The sequence below is a fragment of the Bombus flavifrons genome, chromosome 1 (assembly GCF_040668555.2).
Source record: "Bombus flavifrons isolate JBK064 chromosome 1, iyBomFlav1_principal, whole genome shotgun sequence".
NCBI lineage: Eukaryota > Metazoa > Arthropoda > Insecta > Hymenoptera > Apidae > Bombus > Bombus flavifrons.
The window spans coordinates 7,956,417-7,977,313 of NC_138442.1; the positions used below are offsets into that span (position 1 = coordinate 7,956,417).

Genomic DNA, 20,897 nt, shown 5'->3' on the forward strand with positions numbered 1-20,897 from the left:
TCCGCGTTATCACCGTCAACATTTGCCGCGGATGAAATTTTGTTCAGATTCCTAGCGAAATTCTACGGATCGTTTTTTTTCCCGAAAGACCCGTAAAAAGCGGACGGGAAGAGAACTTCCTTTGGGACGTGCTGCATCGTATAGGGTTTCTTTCTTATTTTTTCTCGCTTTTTTACCTTCGTACTTTTCATGGCTGTAAATCATTTGAATGCGGGTTACGTTGCATGCACTGTGTTAACGAACATCCGAACTATCTTCCACCTGGAAAAATAGCGCTTCCGCTGACATCTATTTCAATTCAAACATTCGCCATAGTACGTTTAACCTTAAAGCGTTCTTTATTCAAATATAACCATCGTATCGTAAACGCGAATCTTGCGAACTCAAGTCGACGGTAAACGATATTTCGCGCGAGTTCAGAACGAAAGCTGGACGATTGGCGTGCAACTTTTTAGCACAGATGAAGGGGATCTCGTTGAGGCTGGTCGAAGCTACTAGAGAGCAGTTTTAATTGCGTTGCAGTTTGGTCCACGGATATTTGTAGAGGATGTTTAGTCGTGTTCAACTCACGTCGGGGTTACCAATGTAGAGGATGGTTTGTTGTTTGAATAACGAGATAACTTGCTCTTGAAACCGTCAAGTGTATTTTAAAATAATAAATAAACAAAAACAGACAATATTCGCTAAGATGCTGAGGTGGATATGTCGTGTCAGGTGCGGAAGAAACACTTGAGTATATTTAACAACATATATTTATTAACATATACTCTATATGTACACTTTGCTTAGGATTCGCGATTACAAGTTCGACTTCGGGTCGATGCGTTTCGATGCACGATACAAGTTCGGATGATGATTGCTTAAGATGTTGAAAAACTCGAATCAATTATTACTGCTAACTACCAACTATCGACTTGGACAGGCGTCTAATGACTGACCTTTCGTCACAATGATGCTGCAGACGAAAACTATGATGAGGTGTGTCTAAGGATACGAGATCATCGGATTCGTTGAGGAAAGCCTTGGTTCGGAAAGTGAGGGTAATGGACGTTGCTGTTAATTGTTCAATTTCTATGTTGGTGGTTGGAGAAGGATGCTAACCGCCCTTGAGAGAAAGTTGCTAGCGGGAAGCATCGTACGTGAGAAAAGCAGATTTCCTGTATCTTCTCGTAGTAGGTGATAGATTTAGGGACTGTTAAAACAGAGACTATTTGTTCCTTTGGAGAACCTTAGCTAAATAAATGCTAAGATTTATAGCGGGTCTTTAGGGCAGCTTTTTTTTTATTTTTATTTGGTACACTTTTTACAATCAATTCTCATTGAGAATTATAAGTAAATTATTTTGGCGTGGTGCTGTAACTTGGATTATAAGAGTTTATAGTATGTTTGATTCTAGTTGAATCTAAAGCTTCAATCTAAAGGGTATTGTCTTTTTAGTCTGCGGATCTAATCCGTCGTGTCAAGTAATTGGGTAACTAATGGGTTTTGGTGGTTGTTAACTCTTATATCATATCTGTTACTGAATTTGGATGTTTCTTCTTTAACTGTGAGTATCTTAAGGTCGCGAAGTATTGTTTCGTTGGCAATATACCAAGCTGCATCTATTAAAGATCTTAGAGTTTTTGATTGGAATCATTGGAGAATTTCTATGTTGGAATTACTCGCTGTTCCCCATAGTTGGATCCCATAGATCCAAACAGGTTTTAATATGGCTTTATATAGCATTATTTTACTCTGCATGTTTAAGTTGGGGCGCCTGCCAATGAGCCAGTAGAATCTTTTTAGTTTTCATTTCAGTTGTTTGGATTTATCTACGATGTGCCGTTTCCATGTCATTCTTCTGTCCAGAATCGTGTCCAGATGTCTTTCTGTGTCTTTGTTTGGAATTGGAATATTATTTATGGTCACCTGTGGGCAGGATTGTTTTCGCAGCGTGAAGGTTATATGACTGGATTTATTTTCATTTATTTTGTAGCGCCATTTGTGGGACCACTTTTCCATAGAGTCGAGACCTCGCTGGAGAGTTGAGGAGGCAATTATCGGGTCTCAGTGGGATGCTAATAAAGCTGTATCATCAGCAAATGTCGCTGTGGCTATCCCTGTTAAAGTTGGCAAATCGGCAGTGTAGATGGTGAACAGCAGAGGTCCAAGGACACTGCCTTGGGGAATGCCAGCTTCTATTGGAAATGTTGCGGTTATAGCGTCTAAGTATTTAATCATGAACAGCCTATTCTTTAGGCTAACTGAAAATATTCTGTGAGAATGTATCGACATCTGGCAATCATCTTGTCAGAAGAAAGTTTACTGTCGAGTGCCGCTACAACGCTCGTACTAACAGATTCGCTAAAGACAGTGTACAAATCGCTAATAAGATCGTTCGAGACTAATTGATAACTGATAGATACTGATATTGATTCGCACGACTGACTGATAAACTGGAGAACATGGTCATCTGTTTATACTGGTCGAGGGAGTGCCGGAAAATTCAAATTAGTCTTCTTCTTATTTTCTTAATCGAGTTTATTTACCATTACATTGTGTATGTCCTAACGATGTTGATACTCCGATACAAAACAACAACATGATTCAAATTGTCCTCTGGCTCGTGTGCCGCTACGTATTTGACGATTTCATTTCAAACTGATTTCGAAGAAGGAACGAGGAGATTTTAAAGGCGATAAAAAAAAAGTGGTAAACGAGAGAGACAAGGCATCGGTGATGGGATTAAAAAAGAGTTGGCTCGTAAAATGCGTTCGAGTCGAACGGGGAATTACAAAGGGAGAAGAGTTCTTTGGCGTCGGCGGATGCATGGTATAACTCGCATTTTCCAGCCGAGCTGCCTTCCCGTAACGCTTACTCGCAACTTGGTAATTGAATAATGCAGATGCGCAATAGGACACGTGGTTCGAGTCACTTGGTTACGCTGATCCTTTGTCAATCACTTTGCGCCTATACTCGCTGCGTTCGAAGAACGAAACACCGCTTCTTGTTATGTACACGTTCAATCGATCCTCCTACTCGGTGAAACGATATAAACGCATATTGTTGTGAACATAAACTTACCCTCACTTTTCTCCTGTATTTCTTAATCGAATCGAACCGAGCTATGTTTCCGCATAGAAGAGATTTATCTTCTTTTTTGTTTTCTCTTGTAACTGTTTGCAACGAAACTATTATTCGTAGGGTTTCTCATGGGCCGAGGGGGATCGCAAAGTACAAATGATAGAGTCAATTTGGCCAGGAGTTAACTTTACGAGCGATATATTTTATTAGCGTTGGAAGAAAGAAGCTGGAACAGTTTCGAGATATAAACGCGGATGTACTTGTTCCGCTCTGCGCGCTGAATTTCTCAAAATTGGCTATGGACTAGCACCGACCCAGTTGCAAAGTTTTTACCACGATGAGTCGTAGAAATTGGTCGTTGCATTTGCATTCTCCGTGTGGCAAACTACGCAACGTCCGGCTATCTCTTCCCGTACTTTCCGAACGTTTCTCCATCGATGTTGTATCTTTCATTCTGCAAATACCGCGAGAAATGTTACATTTATTTACAAGGACACCCGTTACGTAATATTTCGATTAGATGTATAAATACGCGAAAGTCACGGTCGATGGGAAGAGAATCGTCGATTATCATCGTGAATTGACAACTACGTTAACAAGCAGCAACACGACCCCCCACCCATCCGAAACACCTATATTTCATCGACTTTGTCAGCAATTAAGGCCGAAGCTCTTAGCAATTAAGATCGGGCTGATTCTCATCTACCTCTGCGAGCCATGAAAATTCCAACTTAGAAGGAGTGTTTGCACGCGTAAATCGGGAAATCGCGACCGGATTAATCACCGGTGTCGGTGTTTTCTTCTCCAGCTATTGCTCGCTTGTATATCGATAATCTCGGCGGTGCACACATATGTACGGAAGGGCGGTCGCGACAGTGCAGAGGAGTAGAGTTGAGACGTGCCACGGTCGTGGGTTAATTGATTTCCAATAGCTGGCTGACCGGCCTTCAGAGCCGCGTACAAGCGCAATCCTGTGTCCCCCACACAATCAACTACCGATATGCTAACTGCGGAACAGATTGTACCGATTAAACGGCGATTGAGAATTCATAGGTCCGTATCGGTGAATGGCGCCAGTTAATTGCATTTTGCAACCACCATCTCTCCTCTGTTTACTTTATCGTTTCGTTTCTTCTTTTACTTACCTGGCCGCATTTCGTCCTGCCTGCGGTTAACGCGAGCACTTAGCCAGCTGCATTTCGTGGTCACCGATGAGGTGGCCCGTTTAATTCTGCTAATCGAGCGACGCATTCAAAAGGCCGTGCGGTGCAAGCTCGAAACGAAAATTCGATTTCCACTGCAATTTCGTTCAGCTGTCTGCTGTCCTCTATCGATCGAAGCTACTCTCACCAGGCGTTCAAAACGTTCGTTAGATTTTGCCATTTTTGTAAATCGTTAAATAGACGATATATTGTACGTTTTTCCTTAGGTTTTCTTTAACACTAGAACTACCGATAGTTAACACGAAGCTATTTCTACTAAAACCGGTGAAAATGACTGGTGTTTAAAAAATATGTAATAATAGAATATTTGTATATTTGTATATTCATTGATTTATTACTTTCTTACAGAAGGAATTCCATGTTATTTAGTACATTTTTGGTATTATTAATCCATCTGGGACCATGATCGACCTAAACGAGGGTTGACACATTTATAAAATTGTAGAACCAGTCTTTTGATTGGTGTGGTATTTCTAGCGTTAGCATCTAGCGATCTAGCGATCGATCCGGAATTTCCCTGGTATCTGATATCATTATATTGAATGATACGCAGTAAAAATTGTAAAAACGTGTGGGAAGTTGTAGAAAACGGGGAAACCGGTTAACAAGAGTTCGATAAACTGATTGCAGGACCCTTTTACACTTTGACAAGTACCAGTCATTTTGATTGGTGTTCGTATAAGTAGCCTCGATACAAAATTATTTTCAGTTTGAATACATGAAAAACAAAATAAAGTTCATTATATGAATGATGAATTATATGAATTGTGATCCCTAAACGAGGTTTGACAAATTTGTAAAATTGTAGAACCAGTCATTGTGTCTTGTGTGGTATTTTTTAGACTAGATTGAGATTAGGTTAGTTCTAGTCTAGAACTACCACACCAGTCAAATTGACTGATTTTACAATATTATTTTAAGTTTCCTACTTCGTGTTATATCTTTTTCCACAATGATATAATGACTTTCGCCACGATAACTAAAAGAATAATATAATGAATTTTATTTTCTTTTTTATGTGTTCAAACTGAAAATAATTTTGTATCAAGACTATTTATACCAACATCAGCCAAAATGTCTCTTACATATCAAAGCGTAAAAGGGTCCTGCAGTCTGTTTATCGAACCCCAATTAACCAGTTTCCTCGTTTTCTACAACTTCCCACACGTTTTTACAATTTTTACTGCGTATCATTCGATACGATGATATCAGATATCAGAAAAATTCCAGATCGATCGCTAGATCGCTAAATGCTAAACGAAGTACGATCGTTCGTTCCCAGTAGGACAGTGGATCTCTTCACACTTGCAGGTTTCTTCAATACATTTCAATTGAATGGAATGCAACGAACACATTCGACTAACTTCCCATTTACGCGCTGTTCCTGTCAGACGCAATACCAACGATCAGCAGGTTTCGGGTAGAATTCGCGCGTAACAGCGACCTTCGCCACGGTATCTGGAAAGTTTAGAGATCGGCGGTTTGCACGAGACCGGTAGCGTTTCCCTTTTGTCTGCTTTCGACTGAGCGCGATGGGACGTGACTGAAGTCAGAATCGGATCGATTAAAAGTGTGGAAATGGTCGAGCTGCCAGTTGCACGTGCGTGTCCCGGTTGAAATTTGTCAGGCTGCGAGTGTAATGGCTACGGGCAGCTTTTCTGTACGCGTATAGGTGCGCAAATGAATTTTAGTTAGGCGCGTTGTGCATGGAACGACTGGTCGTTTGTTCGCCGGTGATTTTGACGTATTAATTATCAGGCTGCCTTCGAGCCTCGTTTGTTATTGTCTTGCCAGCCGCCACCAGCCATTTGTCTAAAAAATCCGCTCGATTCGATATTAATGTGTGGCTGATCCAGCGACCAAGATTGATAAACGATAACGAGGCGACAGAACGTAACTGCGATCGTGCACCGAAACGATAATTAATTGTAAACAGTGGTTTTAAGCGTCGTTATGACGATTTCACGCTGTTCGCTGCAATTAATTTTGACACCTAATTTTCAAATAGCAGATACAACCGATGTCGATTTTTCAACGACTCGGTGGTAGAGATCGATCGCAATCGGAAGATTTGCTGGCGTTTGGTTGTATCGATAAATCGACAGGGTCGTGAAAAAGTTGGGTTATGGAGCGCGAACGTGCTCGAGAACGATCATCGATGCAAAATGCGAACGATGTAGAGTTGCTCTGCAAAGCTGGCAGAAACAAGTTTCTGCTATCGTTGGTTAATCCGATACGGATACAAGAATGCTTTTTCCTGTAAAATGGTAGACAATGGTACGGATAATGCAACGCCGGGCGTCGTTGTTGGAGCGGCATCTCTGAATACGGTACAGCAGTGTGGCAAGTGCGGAACACGGGTTTGACTTTACCGACCGTCTGGATATCCGCGTTTGATACACCGATACGGTTCACGAGATGAACTCTCGCGATTCAAATCTTCCTACTGATCGGACGCCTCCGACGAAACACGATTCCGATCGTCGAACGTTGTCGTTGTCGTCAAACTTTCACGCGTATTACATGAAACTTTGAAGCTTCGAATATTTTTTAAATTGTACAAACTTATTAAAATTATGTGTTTCTTATATATATATATTTTTTAAATCGCCATGATGTTTCTTCTAAAGCGAATTTTCCAAAAGAAATAGGAAATTATTCTTAAGTGGAAGAATGCGTTGAATAAAACGTGATTATGATCATCGAACGTTGTCATTCCTCTTCAAACGTTCACGTGCATTACATGAAATTTTGAATCTCCGCATACTTTTTAAATTGCATATATTATACTTATTAAAATTATATGTTTCTTATATATATTTTTTTAAAAGTCGCACGATATTTCTTCTAAAACGAATTTTCCAAAAGAAATAGGAAATTATTCTTAAGTGAAAGAACGCGTTGAATAAAACGCGATTATAATCATCGAACGTTGTCATTCCTCTTCAAACGTTCACATGTATTACATGAAACTTTGAATCTTCGCATATTTTTTAAATTGCATATATTATACTTATTAAAATTACCTGTTTCTTATATATATTTTTTCAAAAATCTGCAATATGTTTCTTCTAAAACGAATTTTCCAAAAGAAGCAGGAAATTATTCCTGCGTGGAAAAACGCGTTGAATAAAACGCGATTATAATCATCGAACGTTGTCATTCCTCTTCAAACGTTCACGTGTATTACATGAAACTTTGAATCTTCGCATATTTTTTAAATTGCATATATTATACTTATTAAAATTACCTGTTTCTTATATATATTTTTTCAAAAATCTGCAATATGTTTCTTCTAAAACGAATTTTCCAAAAGAAGCAGGAAATTATTCTTAAGTGGAAGAATGAGTTGAATAAAACGCGATTATGGTCGTCGAACGTTGTTGTTTTTCTTTTCAAACTCTCACGCGTATTACATGAAACTTTGAAGCTTCGCATATTTTTTAAATTGTACAAACTTATTAAAATTGCATGTTTCTTATATACATATTTTTTTTTAAACCTTTTTAGAACTTTCCGAAAGAAGCAGGAAAGTATTTCTGCGTGGAAACATACATCGAATGTAACACGATTATGATCGTTTAAGACTGTCATTTTTCTTTTCAAACTCTCATGTGTATTATATGAAACTTTGTAGCTTTTCATATTTTTTAAATTGTACAAACTTATTAAAATTATATGTTTCTTATATATATATTTTTTCAAAAATCTCCTACATGTTTCTTCTAAAACGAATTTTCCAAAAGAAGCAGGAAATTATTCCTGCGTGGAAGAACGCGTTGAATAAAACGCGATTATAATCATCGAACGTTGTCATTCTTCTTCAAACGTTCACATGTATTACACGAAACATTGAATCTTCGCATATTTTTTAAATTGCATATATTATACTTATTAAAATTACCTGTTTCTTATATATATTTTTTCAAAAATCTGCAATATGTTTCTTCTAAAACGAATTTTCCAAAAGAAGCAGGAAATTATTCTTACGTGGAAGAATGCATCGAATAAAACGCGATGTTGTCACCAGTTGCTTGGTAGCGCAGATTGATCAAGATCTGTCGAACTTGAAAAGAGGAACGACCAGCTGGAGGATCGTCCAACGACAAATTGGCAATTAGCATTTTCCATGCGGTTGAAGACGCCAATTAAAATACGACCTTCTTATTATCAGTTGCCACCCTTTTCACTCATCTCGAAGGAAAGTGGCACTTTCTCTTCTTTGGCAAGCACCTTCCACGAAACCTCTTCTCATCTGCTAAGCGTAACTGTCTACTGAAGATTCAGAGGAGGCTGAAGTAGATTCGTAGTAGCGTGTTTTCATCACATTGTGTTCCGCTACAACGTGGCGGAAACGCGTGCAAGAACCGCATGAACGAAAGTATCGGTTTGCTATTTCACGCGGCAAGAGATTGCCTTCTTCTTCGATATTATCGTCATATCGATTCGAATTACGCAATTAGATTGACATTAACTATAATCCACTTTCGTTCCACGTAAGATTAACGCCATAACCAAAGAGCTATCTTTACTCTCCGCTTCTTCCTCCCTTTTTGTCCCTATCCGATCTCGATATTTAACTCATTCGCTGATATTCTCGCTGAATTTAAAAGATCGCTACGCAAGGATAGAGAAACGCAAAATCTGTGTATTTATAAACTTGACGTGGCATCGGACGAAGCGACTGTATAATTCGCCAGATCGTTTTCATCGCTTGGCGAAATTTACACGAGCGTGAACAAGCCCAGAGGAACGCGTAAATGGTAAAATACGAGCAGCGGTTGTAGACAGCTTGGCAACGTGGACGCACGATTCATGGTGATTCCCATGTGACTGGGCGTTCATCGATCCGGCTCGGAAATAGGCGACTGACCTATAACGTGTGGATTTCAACCGGCTTAAAATATTGTACGTCTATCTTTCTCTCTGTTATCGTCTTTTTCTACTTTCCTTTTTCCTTTTTTTTCCTGATCATCGGCAAGATTCTCTCTGTTGAGAACTCGACATGTTTCAGTGGAATTTAACGCACAGCGCAGACCCGGTCGACGCTAGTTTTCGAAGAAACGCGAAAATACGCATAGAAATGGGCTGCCTAGAACGCGATTATTCACGAGACCGTAGCTTGTTATTTCTTTATTTTCTCTGACGTTGAAACGCTCTATCCAACGAGCATTAGGAAATACGAGCCTCGTAATTACGATGCAATTACCAGAATAAGCTAATAAGAGGCTAATAATAGTAGAGTAGTTGTAGGTAGAATTATCCGGAAATCTTGTTAAAAAAGAAAAACGCTTCATTGTTCCAAGAATAGCGATGGTTGCGAACGGGCGAGAAAAAAAAGGAGCGTGCTGCTCGGCAAACAACGATAATAATATTTCACGACGATTGCGCCGCGTGACTCGGCCACGTAGTCGACCAATAGTTTGTCCTATTAGCGAAGAAAATTGGATGTAACTGGCAGCAAGTGTAACGTTTGCGAAAGAAGCTTTTAGGAAACTCCATTAAGGTTCGGGTAATCCCGTGCTGCATGGAAATCCCGTAAAATGTCAGTCGGCCTCTCTGCCAACGCCTTTACGTAATCGATAATTCGAAACGATAAATATTCATCTGCGTGGATTGTTCGCAAAGGATAGGGAAAATGCGTTTGCCGTGCAAGATTGCGTGGGATCTGGTTCTCGACGCGGCAGAAAATTATCGTCCGCCTTTGATCTGAATTTCAATCGGGTTCTCTTTCAATGTAGTCGAAAGACGATTCAGACGATTTTCATTAAAATTCAATCGTTGGAAATTTCTACCTTCTATTATTTCCAAGGTACTGTTACGTAATAATTATCACAGCGAAATAGAATGGCAAAGAATGCGATGACAATACAGCGTAATGTTAAAAATATCTCTGGTAACTATGTTTAAACCTACCCACATTCTCAAAACCTAATTCTTCTTTACTGCAGAATTTTTCTCCAACTTGTAATTCAACCTTGTTTTAATTCAAACTTATAATTCAATCTCAAAGCTGATCGTTACAACGAATATTTCTAATAGCTTCGTATTTTCATGTTTCTAAATAAACAAATGAAACTTAGAAACAGATCTATTTTTATAGCTATAATTGTTACAGCATGTACTTTGCTTCGGTTCATTTTTACATCTTTTTATATTATTACGTCCAACTATAACGTAATATTTCCTTGCAGTTTTCAATTTGTAGTTTTAACAGTCATAAAACATACGCAGTTCAGCGATTACATCTTTTGTTACCAAGTTAAATACGACGACAAACGTTTGGAACGCGTGATTAGCTTAATCCAAAAATCTGATTAGGTTTGCTCGGCCGATAAAGCAAATAGATAAACAGGTAAATAATAATATTGCTATTATGGCGATCGTTGAAACATCGCATTGAAGTACGTGCATGATTCGTATCATGCGACGACGCTCGCAAACCAGCGAATAGAACACAGCGTGGATCGATCCGAGTGACAATTCACGACACCTTTCCCATGTGCGTGTGCACTGTGCACCCTGCGGCTTCCGCACCTTTTCCCACGGGCCTTTCTGTCTTCCTGGTTTCGCCTCGTTACGCCATATGCCGTGAATACATGTCACGTATGAACGCGTGCATCGTTAACTCTTGCTGTCGTGCATGTACGTACACCAGCCGCAGCATCGCGCAACAATAGGAACAAAGAAAGGAACTGGCGGAACTGTTCGGCTAATAAACCCATCGATCCTATGACCGTGTCGCTCTCCTTCTATTCCCGAGAGATCAACGTTCGAGTGTACGTACGCTGGTTGACGATCCGCGAGACGGATCTTCCTGTCGATGGAGTGGCGCATGCGGTGCATTGTGTCGACCCGTCAATTCAACTTGAATTTTTAGACTTACGGACGTGTAACATTGAGAAAAGACGAGATAACAGTCTGTTTCCTGTTGGAAAAATTCCTACCAGCTTTTTCTTGTATTTTTATGTATTAAGAAAAGTTTCTTTCGTTTTATGAGGAAACAATAAACACACAACGTTTTCCTGTTTTATATTATTTTGTCGAATTACGTACGATCCATGTTGTTCTGTTGAGATAAACATCGCGACATTTCATAGACTTGGTTTCACGTTTGTATGAAGCTGCGTAGTTGTAAAAAAACACGTCTGCGAAAGAAAGACACTTCCCGGACAATCTAATTTGTGTTTTTTAAACATAAAAGTTGAAGTTGTTTCTTGTAGAAATTGCCGAAAGGGAAGTGCATCGTTGTAAACAACGCGTTTGCGAAAGAAAGACACTTCCCGGACAATCTAATTTGTTTTTTTATATAAAAAAGTTGGTTGTTTCTTGTGGAAAATGCCGAAAGGAAGGTGCATCGTTGCAAAAACACGTTTGCGAAAGAAAGACACTTCCCGGACAACCTAATACATTTGTTTTTTTTATATATAAAAGTTGAAGATGTTTTATATAAAAGTTGAAGTTGTTTCTGGTAGAAAATGCCAAAAGGAAGGTATATCGTTATAAAAAACACGTCTGCGAAAGAAAGACACCTTCCGGACAACCTAATACATTTGTTTTTTTTTTATATATAAAAGTTGAAGTTGTTTTATATAAAAGTTGAAGTTGTTTCTGGTAGAAAATGCCGAAAGGAAGGTGTATCGTTATAAAAAAACACGTCTGCGAGAGAAAGACATTTTCCGAACAACTTAATTTGTTTTTTTTTTTTATATATAAAAAAGTTGGTTGTTTCTTGTGGAAAATGCCGAAAGGAAGGTGCATCGTTGCAAAAACACGTTTGCGAAAGAAAGACACTTCCCGGACAACCTAATACATTTGTTCTTTTTTATATATAAAAGTTGAAGTTGTTTTATATAAAAGTTGAAGTTGTTTCTGGTAGAAAATGCCGAAAGGAAGGTGTATCGTTATAAAAAAACACGTCTGCGAAAGAAAGAAACCTCCCGGACAACCTATTACATTTGTTTTTTTTCATACACAAAAGTTGAAATTGTTTCTTGTAGAAAATGCCGAAAAGAAGTTGCATAGTTGCATCGTTAGTCTTGCGTTAGAAGAAATTTTCTAAATTTCGTTGGGATTTATTGGAGAATGGTAGGATTATATTCATGGACCGATTTATTTCATCTGCAAGCGTAATAGGGCAGCCACACGTTACGGCCGTAAAAGGCGAAGACGCGGAGCCATATTAATTTAACGTTGCGTCGTAAAACACGAGCGTTCGACCAACATCCCTCGATGCAAATTTCATAAGCGCCACACGAACGTTGGGAAAAATAACGAGCCACTTAGGATTTTCGAATCTCTGCTTCATCGAAACGATTTCCATTCAATGGCGATCGAGCGGAATGGCTATTATCGAAGTATAGCGCGAACGACGTAAAATATCGCACGATCGATGCCTAAGATCCGCGAATCTCGCTTTAGCATTCGACAACGAATAAGCGAAATCCTTCGAATCGGGTCGTCCGAGGCAGACGAATTTTTCGCGAAAATGTTTCACGATCAGTCGCCTCTGTCGATCTAGCGATCGTGGAAAACGCGGTTGAAAGCGCATTCTGTTCGCCTATAGCAACGCTGTTTCCGTTCATCGAGATCGCATCCGCTTGTTTGTTCGTTTATCGAATCGCTGTTTGCTCGCGTCGATCAATCGACTGCTCTTTCGTCAAATTTTCTTCTATCCCGAATCCCTCGACATTTTTGTTCAAATGCTTTTTCCCATTTCAACCTGTGTATTTGAGATTTCCTGTATCTGGCGGAAAAGCTTCGCAAACACGTTCCTCTGTCGATCAAAGCAATCGTACGGTTGCTCCAGTTGTCGAACCACGTTCGTCGTCGGCAAAATTTTTTCCTCTTTTTTATCTCACAATTCTCGATAGTTGCACGTCGCGGTGTTTAATCGAAGCTGGCGTTATTCGCGATTCGAGCATGGAAACAAGTTCGTTAAGCAAGATCACGAAATACGCTGGAGGAGAAGATTCGGGAAGGCAAGTAATCTTTGGAGAAGAAATAAATGAGAAAACGCGTGCTCTTCTCTCGAAGCTTCCAGAACAGAGTAGTCGTGTGGGACGCTAAACCTCTTTTCTTTTCCTCCATCGTTTTTTGTCTTCCGCAATCTTCGTTTCTCCTTTCCTTTTTCTTCTTCTATCTTCGTCGTTCCATTTGTACCGGTCGCTTTGGCTTCTTCAACGCTGCACCAACAAGTCTAACTCCGATATCGTCGACGCCAGTTCCGAGTACTTTCTTTATCTGCAGCGTTAACCGTACAACGAACGAACAAGTTCGATGGGATCGCCAACTGAGAAAGATGGAAACTGCTTTCCATGTGTCCAGTACTCTGGCGGTTTACAAATTTCCCAAGTTTCTGCTTAACCTAATTGCAGCTACGACTATAAGTGTTACGGTCGTGTTATCGGTTCACATTCCATGCATTTTAGCCGTGACGGCAGCTTGGAAAGAAATTTCGATTGGCATAAATTCAGCACTGCATAGATTTTGCGCCAGGACCAACGTTCCAACAACGAGGTTCAAGCGTTTCGATCATCTTTCCGCGTTAGGCCAGTACGCGATCGAGTCCGCTTAACGAAACGTGTAAATATTGGGTTGGCAACTAAGTGATTGCAGGTTTTGTCAGTACCACCAAACGACAAAAACCGCAATCACTTAGTTACCAATCCAATATTACGCCTGATCGTTCAGAAAGTTAAAGTACGGAACAAAGTGTAGATGTCAGGTGACGAAGATAAGAAAGACGAATTCGATCGACAAAAGCGAGCGCGTGCTAGAGAATCGGAATCGACGCAGTTGGCGCGCGACGAAGCGTAACCCTCTTTTTCTGCATTGTGTTCGGTCGCGTTTTAACTTGACCCTGAAAGGATTTCCGGCTTGGCGAAAATCGTGTTGGATGACGACTGGTCGACCTGCTTGGCAGGCCGACTGACATGCCGAAATATTTTCCGCCCTGCGCGTATGGTTTGTCGGGGTAGTGGTATGCATGTGCTCTCGGCAGTCGGCACAGGATCGCTTGACGCAATGGAGTCGATAAGGGTAGCGAGGATGCCGATGGCTGGCGCCATCTAATAATCTGCCCTGGCATTATCATCGCCCGACTCGGCAGGGAAACTGCACGCCAGCGCGCCAGCTCGCAGGGCTGTGCAGGGTGCGATGCTTTGTTTACGCGAGTGAATTCCAATCCTTCGGCACTCGGACGATAGCGTCCGATTCTTCGCTAACGCGTCGCATTCCGCACGGCTGTGAGTCGGCTCTGCTCGGCTGGGTTCGGCTCGGCTCGGCAACCGACCAAAGACGCGGCCACTTGCCGCCGCTTCATTACGGTTCAACGATTTAAAATGCTGTCAGAAAGGACCATGTGGATTTGCTGACGGATGTGGATGTGGTGTTGCCTGGTCGGAGTAAGATGGGGTGAGAAAGGAAGTAGATAGAACGGCGTTGATATCTTCGAACGCCAGCTACGCTTTCGGTGAGCTAACATTCGCGCGGAGCCGCTTTGATAAACATCGAAGAGAGGAGAAACCAAAGAATGAAAAGGGAACGGTGTTACGCGACGGCAAGATCGTCGTCACGCTACGATTTGCAATCTGCGCAACCGATCGGTTTCAACCGATGCTTTCGCTTCGTCGGACGCTTTATCGAATGCTTTGCAACGTGTTTTTCCGTAAACCACGTTGCTGTGAATTCATTGCGTGTTGCGTAACACCGCTAACTTTTCACTCGAATTGTCACGTGGCGCTAGAACGTCTGCATGCGTAGAGTATCGCGTCCGTTAGTCGCGATTTCCGTACGTCGCGACGTGACGCAATTGGAACGCGCGATCAGATACCATCCGCTGAAGCTTTCCTCGTTCCTTCTTTCTTTGCAGAATTTGCACGATTATCGGACGACTCTTGCCGGATCGATCTTGCGAAAGATTCTCGTGTTCGTATCGCGAGCTTCTTATCTTCGACAAACGAGACGAGTCTTTGAAAACGTTTCGATCGAAACGCAACAAATTTTCGAATCGACGCTCGGCTAACACGTGAAACGCGAACCAATTAGCTGGCATGGTCGGTTCACTTTTGTTTATTTCGATGCGTATCGCACGGCAACGAAGGACCAGAAGGTTTTCAGCTTTCGTCAGTTTCGTTAACGGGTCGTGACTTTCCGATGAAATCTCCACGCGAGTAAAACGTTCGAAATCTCGAACGGGTATTTCCTCTCGGAATCTGACTGGAAAAAATGGATTTCCGATCGTACGCTTTCGATTATTACGGCGATTCTATTGGAAATCGTATGGACACGCGATTGGTTGCCTTAAACTCGACAAGTAGTTGGGTCACTGGGTTGAAGCTTAAATAGCTCGATGGATAATGCTGCTTTACGTACGCTGTTGCGTACTCGGAGTAATCGGCTAAGCGATTCTCGAATCGAGAATCGACTTACGCCTCCAAACAGACGACTAGTTTCCGCCTCGAACGAGCCGTTTAACGCTCGAGCGCGCCCCACTTACCCTCTAACATCTTTGTTTCTTCGCTATTTCGTCCTGTTTTTTCTTTTCGCTTCCTGTATTTTCCCGAACGAGAACCAGACACCAGTGGAATTGAGCCGTTTAACCGAGCCGTTTATGGATCAAGAGAACTGGAACGGTTACTTTATAAGCTCGTTAAAGCGGCCAGAGGACGCGAACCGTTCCCATGGGTAAGGTCAGTAATTCGATGCACGTCCACGTCACTCGTTTCCGCGTTTACGTGGCTACGCTTTCCCCTTATCGACGGAAATGAACGTGCCGCTTGTAATAACCGCGTTACACGAAGCCCCGCTGACCATTTCCACCTCCGAACGCTTTCCACTTTAATTTTTCCTACGGAAACTTCTCCAATTCCTTTTCCCTGCCGATCGTTTCCCCTTTCGGGAAGAATTTCCAGCGGACTTGCTACCGATGCGACGTTTCGACAAATCGAATCTACAACCGAAGACATGCGATCGGATTATTCGCTGAAAGAAGAATTGCGTTCGGACAACTGCGCATACATGGAAAGTTATTATCACCTTTTTCCTTCGTTCTTTCGTTCGCTAAAAACCAGAAACGAGAAAGAGACGTGGCGGTGGAAAAAGAATTTCTCAGCGATGTATCGACGTTGCTTGCCAGGTGACATAGAAGTCGCCGGGCATATCGACTGCAGTTGCGGGCTTGTTACTGGCAATTCGTCGGATCAGGGTCATTCTGGACGTTTCATTGATGCCTCGCACTACATTCACGGGGTAACCAGAGTTAACCACTCCCATCGAGGCCATGAGAAGCAGGGAAGCTGACCTAGATAACTATGCTCACGACCCGATTCGCCCCATCTTCACCGAAGCCGGTGAATGGAAACGACATGACGCACACACCATACTGCTCTCTCCTTTCCTCCCCCTCTAACCATCACTCTGTCTCTGTCTCTCTTTTTCTCAATCCATAACCTTATTTCCTTTACGTAACCAGTCAGGACTCACGTAAGAGCATCGAGAACGCGGCCCTCTTATGTCCTTTACGTTTCACATTGCCAGCGATCATGTGTGCGTTATGTTTACTGTTGTACCTAATGACACACTGGTTTCGAGGTAATCACGCGTGAACGTGTTTGGCAGGTTAAGAACGTACGAGAGTAACTAAGACGACCGAGAGAAAGCGAGAGAGCAGCTTCAAAAGGGGAAGTTAAAAATTCCTGTTGAAAGTCGTATGGAGATTATGGGTCGATGTTGGTCGAGCGAAAAATTAGTTTAACGCGTAGCTTGTCGATTTTCGCGTCGCGGTTAACGATAATCGCGTCTCGTCCTCTGTCGTACGGTTACAATGCGAGTTATTCTCGGATCTCGTATCTTGCAACGTACGGTGAAAATATTGCGCCACCGACAAAATTCTCGACCCATTAGATTTATGACTGTGTACGCTGCTGCAAGAAGACAAACGTGGAAACGGAGGTTGTCTAGAAAAATCGACAAGTACGCGACGGCGGATTCTCCGCGAGTATTTCTCGAGATTTTTTTTCCAATTATCGTAGACGGAAACGTGGACAAAAAATTGCAAGATTTTTTTTACCTTCTCTACCGGCTTTTCGTTGAACACGGCAGATTCGCTCGTGTCGTTAACGAGGAAAGTTTTACATCCCGCGGCACGTCTGCTTCCATCGTTGCCATATCCTTCAGGATCGTAACAAATAAAAGGATTTATTTCTAGTTTCGGGTGTTCTGCTGGCCGGATATTTTTCTCTGGCATCAGCTTACGGACGTACACAATTGCCTGCTTTCTATACAAATCAGAATTCTTCCATTTGCTCTCACAGAGGAGTTTCTCGAATGAAACAATCAAGTTTCTCAAACTAAAGAAATAGAAATAAAATTTTCAAAGCAATGTGGATCCCGTGGACCACTTTTTTACCAACTGATAATAGACACGTTCTGCGCGATATTACGAACGTGCGATGCACAGCGGCCGATTGCCCGACACAAGGTAATAGGAAACAGCGAATTGGCAAAAGTCAATTCGCGAGCTAACGCATGATTATCGACAAATGTAATTTGCGAGACGCGGCCAATAATAGATTTCCAATTCGCTAGCTAGCAGGTTTCCATTAGACGGGCTATGGGAGGCGGGCCAACGTTAATTCGAGGAACAAATGGCGGTGGAAGGAGATCTCGGCATAGTCGCGAAAGTAGAAACGTCGAACGTGATGCAACGCTTTAAATTATTCCGTTTTCTCGACGATCGTCTTTCTCCAAACCCCACGAAATCCAACAACCAGACGCTGTGATTTTTTTTTCGAAATAATTGGTGCGATAAAATATCGACGAGTAAGTAGACAAATTCAAAGTGAGAAGAAACTCTATTTGACCATCGAAGATGTTTCCAGAGGAAAATAGCTAGAGGAAACTATCGGAAGGTGGAGCGATTGTTTAAAAGTAACTGGTAATCGACAAAAGGAATCCTTAGCGAGTTGTTAAAGCTTTTAACAGGTTGTACCCCTCGATATCTCGACTCGTTTAATCTCTTGTTGCTCCGAATGTGGATCTTGCGGGCGTTCTCGTGGTGAAAGAAGCACTTGGTAAGATCAATCACTGAGAGTACCCACTGGTACGCTTCCCATTGTCTTCTTTGACGCGAGGTCTCCTTGGTGGTAACGCTTTGTTACGATGAGTTTAATACCTCGGCCGCAAGACTCTCGAGTGGCGTAGCCGGTGTGTACAGCGTCGCCAACATCCCCATTGGCACATGCACAAACTTTTCCGTTTTATCTGTTCATCCACAGGATCGTGTCCTATGTTTCAGCTGCGTGATCGCGTGTTTCTTTTCTACTCGATATCGTGGCGCTTGCTAACCTGCCTTACCGATCGCAACTTCGATCGAGGTAGCTTCGTTTCATCTTACGTTTACATCAGGTCATCTTACGTTTCCTCTCAGCGAGGCTCACCACGCTCTTCGTAAGCTGTGCGTTTCGTTTATCGAATTTCAGTCGATACGGTGGTAGCACGCGCTGCGATCGAGTTTCTCGAGGATCGATAATTTGTGGACGGTTGGCAAAGTGGCGAGAATTCGTGCAATCGTTGAATAAGCAGAAACTAGAAGATGAATGTGTATAGAGGTTTTCGGTGTGATCGGACGGCGACGATGCGGCTAATCGATGTATCGAAGATATTGGGAGACGGTGTGGCGGATAGGAACGTCGTGTATCAATTGGCCGAATTATTGCAGCGGCACAAAGAACGAATTTCGATATGAAAACTTGTGCAGTGTAATTGGAAATAGGGCGGCCAGGCTGCGGATGCGAGCCGCGTCGTTGGCTTAGCTCCACGTCGCGTTGCGGTTGTATTTCGCTGGCCCATATACACAGATATTTATTGGCGTGTCTTAACTTTCGACTTGGAACTTCGCAGGATCGCGAGGGGAAACTTGCCTCGAATCGACTCGGCTGCAACTTTCATCGCGAAACTACGAGAAAAGTCGCCTTTGTCGCACAACTTTCCTCCTATCGGCCACGTTTTCCATGGGCTGCCGATTTTCGTCGTGGCCACCAATTAGTCCGCTTCGTTCCTGCTTTCTCTCTAATTTCTCCACCGAAATCGTTCTATACAAGAGATTCGTTGTTAACACTTTACCGACCGCTAGCGGTTCAACAGCATACGCACTTCAGGCGCAGATTCTCCCTGGCGCCGGCTCTGTTTCGGTTTAGACTCTCCAATACCATTCTTTTCGTTCATTGCGAACGGCAAGTTTTTCAAATTAGTATAAAACTGTGGGAGCTTACAAAGTAACACAACTGAGCAAGGTACCTTAATACTAATAAGCAAATTACTGCTCAAATAATGAGAAAGATTGTCGGCGACAAAAAGCCGATTAATAGGTTATCGATCGGTAAGCGTGGGCGACAAAATACCGATTAATCGGCTATCGGTCGGTAAAGTGTTAAGTTTCCCTGCGTTGAATCCCACGCAACGTGATGTGAAATTCGATCGGTATCTTCGATCGGTACATCGTCTCTCTTCGCGATCTTCCTTACGCTATCTGTCTTTCCATTTTTCTTCCCTGTCGCATCTTGCTCGGCCACATTCGACTCGACTTTATCAGCAGCTGCGTTCAACTTGGTGTTGCCGCGAGCGTTCATAAAGTTCATTAATTAGCTGAAATCGCGGATAATTAACGTTTAAAACACACTTTAGCTGGAAGTAATTAGAAGGTTTAAAGTTTAACGTTAAAAGTTGACGCAGTCTGGTGTTGCGCGTAGCTTGTACTCCGCGCTAGAACTCGAGTCGCTTTCCAGCCACGCTTCAATCTTATCGTGTCCTTTATCATAGTAATTGTAGCGTCGTATCCGGCCGCGAAACGAAGCTGCTTCCAGTGCCCCCGCCCCCAAACAAACAGGATACACCCAGTCGGAAATATTTGCCTGGCCGAATTATTCTCTGATTTCTGTAACGCGAAACTCTAATCAATCTATTCGCAGTTACGCAAAACGCCCGTTTCCGGGTGGAAGCCTGAATTAGATCGGTTTGTCCAACGATCTGACTAACTGTCGTAACGCACGCGACGAAACTCGGATAAACTTTTGCGCGCGGTTCTTTTTCTTCCAGAAATACGTAACGAACAACGTCCACCTTATAGGAAACTTTGTATCTCTGACAATGGGAAGACGTGGAGTCTATGGTATCGTTTGAACGTATTTGCAAAGGTCAGGATGTTGCAGAAGAATCGTGGAATGAAGTATAAAGGCATAGTGCAAGAAGTTTCGGAGATCATTTTATTACGACGACGAAACTTCCTTCTTGGACCATCTTTGCCATTTTTTCTTCGCCCTTTCCTTTCGTCCCATTTCCACTCTGTGATCCTCGGTCCAATCATGGTCAATAGCCATGGCAAAAGTTTCAAACATATAATTTCAAATTTGTGGCAAGGTCGTGATATTCTATTTATTTTTAAATGTCAAATGCGCGTGATGAATTGATCGGCGAATTGAAGTAGCGCAGATCTGTACAAGGTGTGCCGCCAGCCACGAGGCAAGTAGCAAGGTCCATGTGTAGGGTCCGACCTGGATAGAGAAAGAAGCTCGGACCGAGGGAAGTGGCCGACCTGAATTTCAACGAAAC

At 42.3% G+C, this 20,897-nt stretch overlaps 1 protein-coding gene across 17 annotated transcripts in view; it reads left to right on the forward strand.

Annotated features, from left to right (window-relative positions):
- Window positions 1-20,897, forward strand: part of shaker (potassium voltage-gated channel protein Shaker) — a 182,191-nt gene that overhangs the window by 115,256 nt on the left and 46,038 nt on the right. The window lies entirely within an intron of this gene.